Consider the following 6,000-nt stretch of genomic DNA (forward strand, 5'->3'; position numbering starts at 1 on the left):
GATTCTTTCCTTACATTTTATTATTCTCATTTCATGTTAGGTTTGCCATTACATGTTTTCTACCTTTGAAGCCTTACCTTTCACACTTCCTAGTTTTTATTATTGTAAACCTGCACATTTTAAAAGTTAATGAAGTGGTAGGGGGCTGACTGGGAACAGGACTGCCAGACATCAGCGATTACCAGGCTTTTCCTATATTTAGAGCAAGATGTAACCATGAAACTATGTGAACTGACAGTCAGCAAACCTACAGCTGTACTGTGAAATACGTGGTACAGACGTAACCAACAGCCTGGGACTGAGTCTCCCACACACCGCACTAAGCTGAAAGACTTGCTAGAGATAACAAAACTCTATCCTTTTTTAATAATTCATGCAAATACAGCCGTTGACTTCAGCAGAGAGAGCTCGAGGCTTAAATCTGGGAGGGCTGGTAGTCACCGTGCAGTTTCTAAGTAAAAATAAACACATTTCTCTACACTGAAGAAGGATCATCCAGAAGAGGAGAGTGGTCCACACCACCCAGCTTTTCATTCCTGTGTTTGCAGCTACTTTTGGAGATGCTATTCTCCATTTTTTCCATTTCTTTTACATTAAAGACTAGTTGCACTTGGTGAACTAGCATTGGATAAAAAGGTAGCCTTCAAGGAGGGGAAAAATATAGATGAGCAAGCTGGAAAGGGATGGCAACGATCTTGATGCCGTGAATAGTTTAACATTGGTTTTCCCTTGCTAAGCTACAACTATGAGAACTAGCCCTGCAGGGCAATCTCCTCCAAATACACAAAAGGACAGAATACATCCATTTAATCGTACAATCTTGCATGGAAAGGGGGTTGTACATGCAGGGAACAGCAAATTGTGGGTAAAGAAGAGGTCAGCATGGATGTCTGTGACTAAGTTGTAAACACACCTGATTGAAGCAGTTTATCTTCTTGCTTTAAGTGCACCAAACGCTATATTTCACTTGGATTCCTTTCTTAAACCCCTCCCCAGTTCAGCGGGATGTCAGCCTGCATCCCCCAGGCCAACGGAGCACCATCACTCACAGCAGGCAGAACCCTCAAGATGTTTCTGTAGCTTCAAAGGTTGGTGAGCAGCAACAGGATGTGAGAATACCCAAGACTTCATGTAACAGGGTTGCCAGAATGCCATCCCATCAAATTCCTTCCTATCCTGCAGTGAAGATGGATGTTGCTCAGGACACAGCCCTCTCTCAACAGCTTTGGCAAGCTCTCCTGGGTGAAATCAACTCTCCAACCGATGCACAAATGCAGGGGTCCACGCCCTGGAGTATGCTCACATAAATCACTGCAGCTCTGCCAATTCCAGGTGTCTCAGGACCTGGCCCCAAACACTATTTGTACAATTTCTTCCGTCCCCGACTACCTTTGAATGATTTGTGTCTTTTGAAGATGCAGAACTGATTTCATCCTGGGACAGGGCAGTGGCTCCCTCTGACAGCTGGTGACCTGTTGCCTGGGTTTATATGTGATATATGACAGTGAGGAGTGAAGGGCATTTGCTCCGACTCTCACATATTAGTCTTCAGTAAACAAGGGGACGGAAGCAAACACGCGCTTTCCTAACTATTAACTTTTCAGTTTGAATTTATAGCACTTGTTACAGCTTTTCTGAACGATTTTTCACCCCAGGAAAAGGCAGATGTGATGTTTTCACAGGCTGCATGTAGTTTTTGCTTGTTTTGCACTGCGCAGGTCGGCACCTTGCTCAGCCAGATCACATGGGGCTGGAGAACATCAGTGGGTACAACCAGTTTCTGCCATTTCAGTCGAGGTTTTTATTTAGTTCTAGTCTTCTTTAGGACCACACGCCTGCTGTGAGAGGAAAGAAAGATTCCTTGTCAGGCAGAGGTGAGCATTTAGGCAACATAGTTTGATGGGAGAGCTGAAAAAAACCCCCAGGACCCTCCATTTGCCCACCCTGGAGCACAGCAGTCTCTCCATAAAAGACTTTGGGAAGAGGAGGGGGTAGCAGGCAGCTGTCTCCTTCTACCCTTACAGGCACTAGCCCCCTCCTGAGCTCATATTATTCTCTATGAAAGACCCTATAAAAGATTAAATTCAGGCTATCTGTTCCTATTTGTATTCCTCCTGTGTACTCCTTTGAAGCATATTTTAATTCTCCCTTTTCCCCAACCTCATTTCAGCTGGTGGTGCTGGAAGGTATTTAAAGTTACAGCCATACTCCCATGGGTCACCATGAAAGACATTAGGAAAAAAAAAAGGAAAAAACCCAGAAAGAAAGCCTGAGTCTGTCTGATGCACAGCAATGCTTGTATTTCAATTACAGAGAGCGAGGGGCCAGACTCAACAGTCTGAGACAGGGAAAGGAAGAATTATGTTGGAAAACCAGACACCGAAGCCATAAAAAAGCGACTGCCTGTAAACGGCTAATCCAGTTAACAAAGCAGGCAGGTGGCAACCATGCTTTCGATCCGAATCGAGTGACAACATGGCAGGGCACGCTTGTTTACACTGCCTGAGGGTCTGACCTGCAGCTGTGCTGCTCCTGCAGGGCAGGAATGACCCACAGGCCCATGTGTGATGGTATTAAAAAAACAACACACCAAAAAAACAACTGCTCAGCCCCCCCTCCTCCATCTCACACAGAGCTGATTCAGAGCAGACAGCTTCCCAGCTCCCTGACACCATTTCCATGCTCCTTCCCTCCTCGAGACGTTGGTAGCGGCGGATTTCTGTCCTACCTGCTGGTGGTTCATGCTTGCCTCCTGCAAACAGCATTTATGGCAGGCCTGATCCTGCTGCTGCCAAACCTTGCAACACACACACTGCAAGGGGAGACGAAGGCACCCCCCAGCTGAGCCAGCCTGAATCCCGGCAGGAGGGATAAAGGAGCTCTCTGTGCTTTCACACCGGGCGCAGCCCCACGCTGATAAGCGGGCTTGCCTACACTGAATCCCAGCCCGGCCTGGGCAGGGCTCCCTTCACAAATATAGGGCTTTTGTGGGATTTTATGAATGAGGCTGGGCAGGGATTTGTGTGACGGAGGTGACACAGTGCAGCTGCCTCCCCAGGGGAGGCTGAAGGTGAGATAAACAGCCCAACTGGCTCCTTGAGGCCACTTCTCCAATTACCCAATATTTTCCTCTGGGCTCTGGTCTCCATGTCTCATAAATCCCCTTGCTGTTTGGCCCCGAGCAGCAATGGGGGCTGTGAACGTGCATCCAAACGATGCACCCTGTTCCTGGGCTAACAAGGGACTGTTTGAAAGAAACTCTGAGCAGGATGATGTCAAGCCAGAAACCTCTCAGAGGATGTTGCAAGCCAGGCTTTGAAGGCAGGGTTTGTTTAGGGACATCAGGTTTTAGCTGGATCCTCTGATACTGGACATGCCAATAAGAAATCCCAGTTACCAGGCAAAATTGAGTAAGAGGCTTTCAGGCTGCAGGTACCTTTAGCTGAGCAGTACGTAAACATCCTGCCTTCCTTGGCAGGGCGGGAAGGAGAAACTGCTCTGCCTTGTGTGCTCTGAATTCAATCAGAGCTCCCAGACTTCCCTAAAAAGCATAGCCATCAGCACCTCTTCCTTCACCGTGCACCCAGCAATAACAAACCAGGGGTAGCAGAAAGCCAGCAGAGGCTCAGAATAGATAGTATGTGTTAAAGAGGGCTTTGCTGTGCCCCCACAATCAGACCCTGCATGCACAGATCCTCTTCAGCAGCAGCGTAAGCTTCATCCTCTCAAATCCACATGCAGAAGCTTTCCTTGAAAAGGAGTAACACCTGAGATCTTATGCATCTTTCTTTAGAAATGACATGCAAATAGATGGTGTAAGTTTTGAGAAGGGACTAGTAGCTTTTGTTGGATTTGCGAAGGGCTACAAGGAGACACCAGGGGAAGGACAGCAGTTTCACACTCCTAATCCTCAGGCACTGCTAAGGTTTCTGGGGTTTGGGACCCAGCATATCTCTGTAGGACATTTAGGGGCAGGGTGGTATAGCAAGACTGTGCTACACTGTTCTAAATCAATGCAAAGGAGAATTACACCTGAGACTAGAGCTGAGATATGTTAGATTGCACTGTGATCCTACAGAGATGTCGGTCCAGGCTTATTGGAGTCACCGGAAGAGCTGTAAACATACAGTGCTTCATCATTATAAATAAATGAAAAAAAAAAAAAAGAAAGAAATCCTGCTTGACATCAGGGACAACCAGAGAATGGGACATGGCCTTCTGAATTCCCAAATTGTGGCTTGGATCTGATCCTATTAAAAATAGGGTTTCAATAGGAGTTTAATTCTTTCTGCTCCTTTGGCCAAGCTTTTCCAATAGGAGATGGGGCCACTTTGGTCTTTGTCCAGAAGTCTCTCAAAGTGGGGCATGCTTTATTTCCTCTGGTTTGCTGCTCTCAGTTGGGTTGCACCTGAAGCCCCAAGTCCTAGAAGCTGTATCAAACAGCTTGGTGCTTTTAGGAGATGCAACAGATGCAGTCAGGCTTTTATCTTCCAGGGCCTCCAAATTGCTGGATCTGTATTTTATTTCAGTGATCTCTCAATTGCTAGTAATTACATAGAGCAAGAGAACAGACCCATTTGGATAACTTTTTGCTTGGTCAAAGCCTATATTTAACATGGCTCCAACAGTCCATGATAGGGCTTATTTTCCAGCCTGCATCTGAACACCCAAAAGCCCTCAAGAAATCAACAAGTAGAGCTGGAAACGATCCATGCCACCCTACCTGCCAAGAGCTGAGACCAGCGCTTCTAATTGCTGTGAGCTTCCTTTACCCATCAGTGAATCACCAACCTGTAAAAGTGAAAACAGAGAGCTCCTGCACCCAGCTCTCCCTGTGAACGGTGTCAGCTGCTGATGGCCTCTCCAAACAGTTTCACTTCACGCCATAGCTATCCATCTGCAGCTGTATTCCACCAAGTCGCTTTTTGCGAGCTTGCTGACCTTATAAAGCATGATTTGGTTTTGTTTAAAGAAACAAAACTGACTGCCTGCAGGATACTTTGATCCTAAACAGTATTTTTAAGTAACGGGGCTGGGTGAGGCTATGAAATGATCTGCTGGTGAGTCATGACATCACTTTCCGCAGTGATCCGCTTTGTCAAACAGCATACCTGATTTTCTTGTTCAGTGTCAAATATTTGCTGTCTGTCTGAGTATAAAGGATAGTTCACAGCAAAACCAAATGTCTGCCTTTACAGTGGTGCATCCTTTCACTGCTGGCTATTCTCCCTCACACATGTGTACACACACTCAGTTGTGCAGAGGAGCCAGACATAAAGCCAAGGTAAAAAAGCAGTAATCAAAGTTGCACACAGGGCAAGAGAGGCACCCCAAAAATGCCATTAGCTTCCAGGAAACAGCAAGCTTTCAGAGTCCAAATCACCCTTGGTGAGAGCAAGCCCAGCTCCATTAAATTCAACAAATGCTGTTACACTTCACTGAAGTAGGTCTTTTAGGGTTTATTTGAGGTTAACTGCCCAAATCCCTGCCTTACAGACCTCATTATGTCCAAGATAACAAATGCAAAGGCAAATAGGAGCTAAGAAAGAAGCGTGCTAGTGGCTGGTTCCCTGCCCTCTGGCTCACTGTGTTTGCTGACAGCACAACTATGCAAAGCATTTGGCTCGACACACATTGTGGCCATCCTGCTTTTATATCAGCAGTTCCTGTTCTCCTCCGTTTGCTCTTCAGGGACTTTGCATAATATCCAGGTAGGGATACCCACATAAAGTAAACAAGTCCTATCTGCACTTTTCCTTTATTATTGACAGAGAAAGTCAATTATAAACAGGTCCTGGCCACCTCAGACACAAAAGCTGGGCTTTGTCTGGACCTGGACGATGCTGCAGTGAGAAAAGCCCAGCACTGGTCAAACTGGGACAAATCCCTGTGTATCCCATGGGCTGAGGGTGCTCTTTGCTGGTGCTCTGCCAAACTGAGATGCTGTCTGGGGCTGATGGAGGTGGGTGGTGGGTCTAGGACTATGACACCCACCCTGAA

The sequence above is a fragment of the Aptenodytes patagonicus genome, chromosome 6, assembly GCF_965638725.1.
Source record: "Aptenodytes patagonicus chromosome 6, bAptPat1.pri.cur, whole genome shotgun sequence".
Lineage (NCBI taxonomy): Eukaryota > Metazoa > Chordata > Aves > Sphenisciformes > Spheniscidae > Aptenodytes > Aptenodytes patagonicus.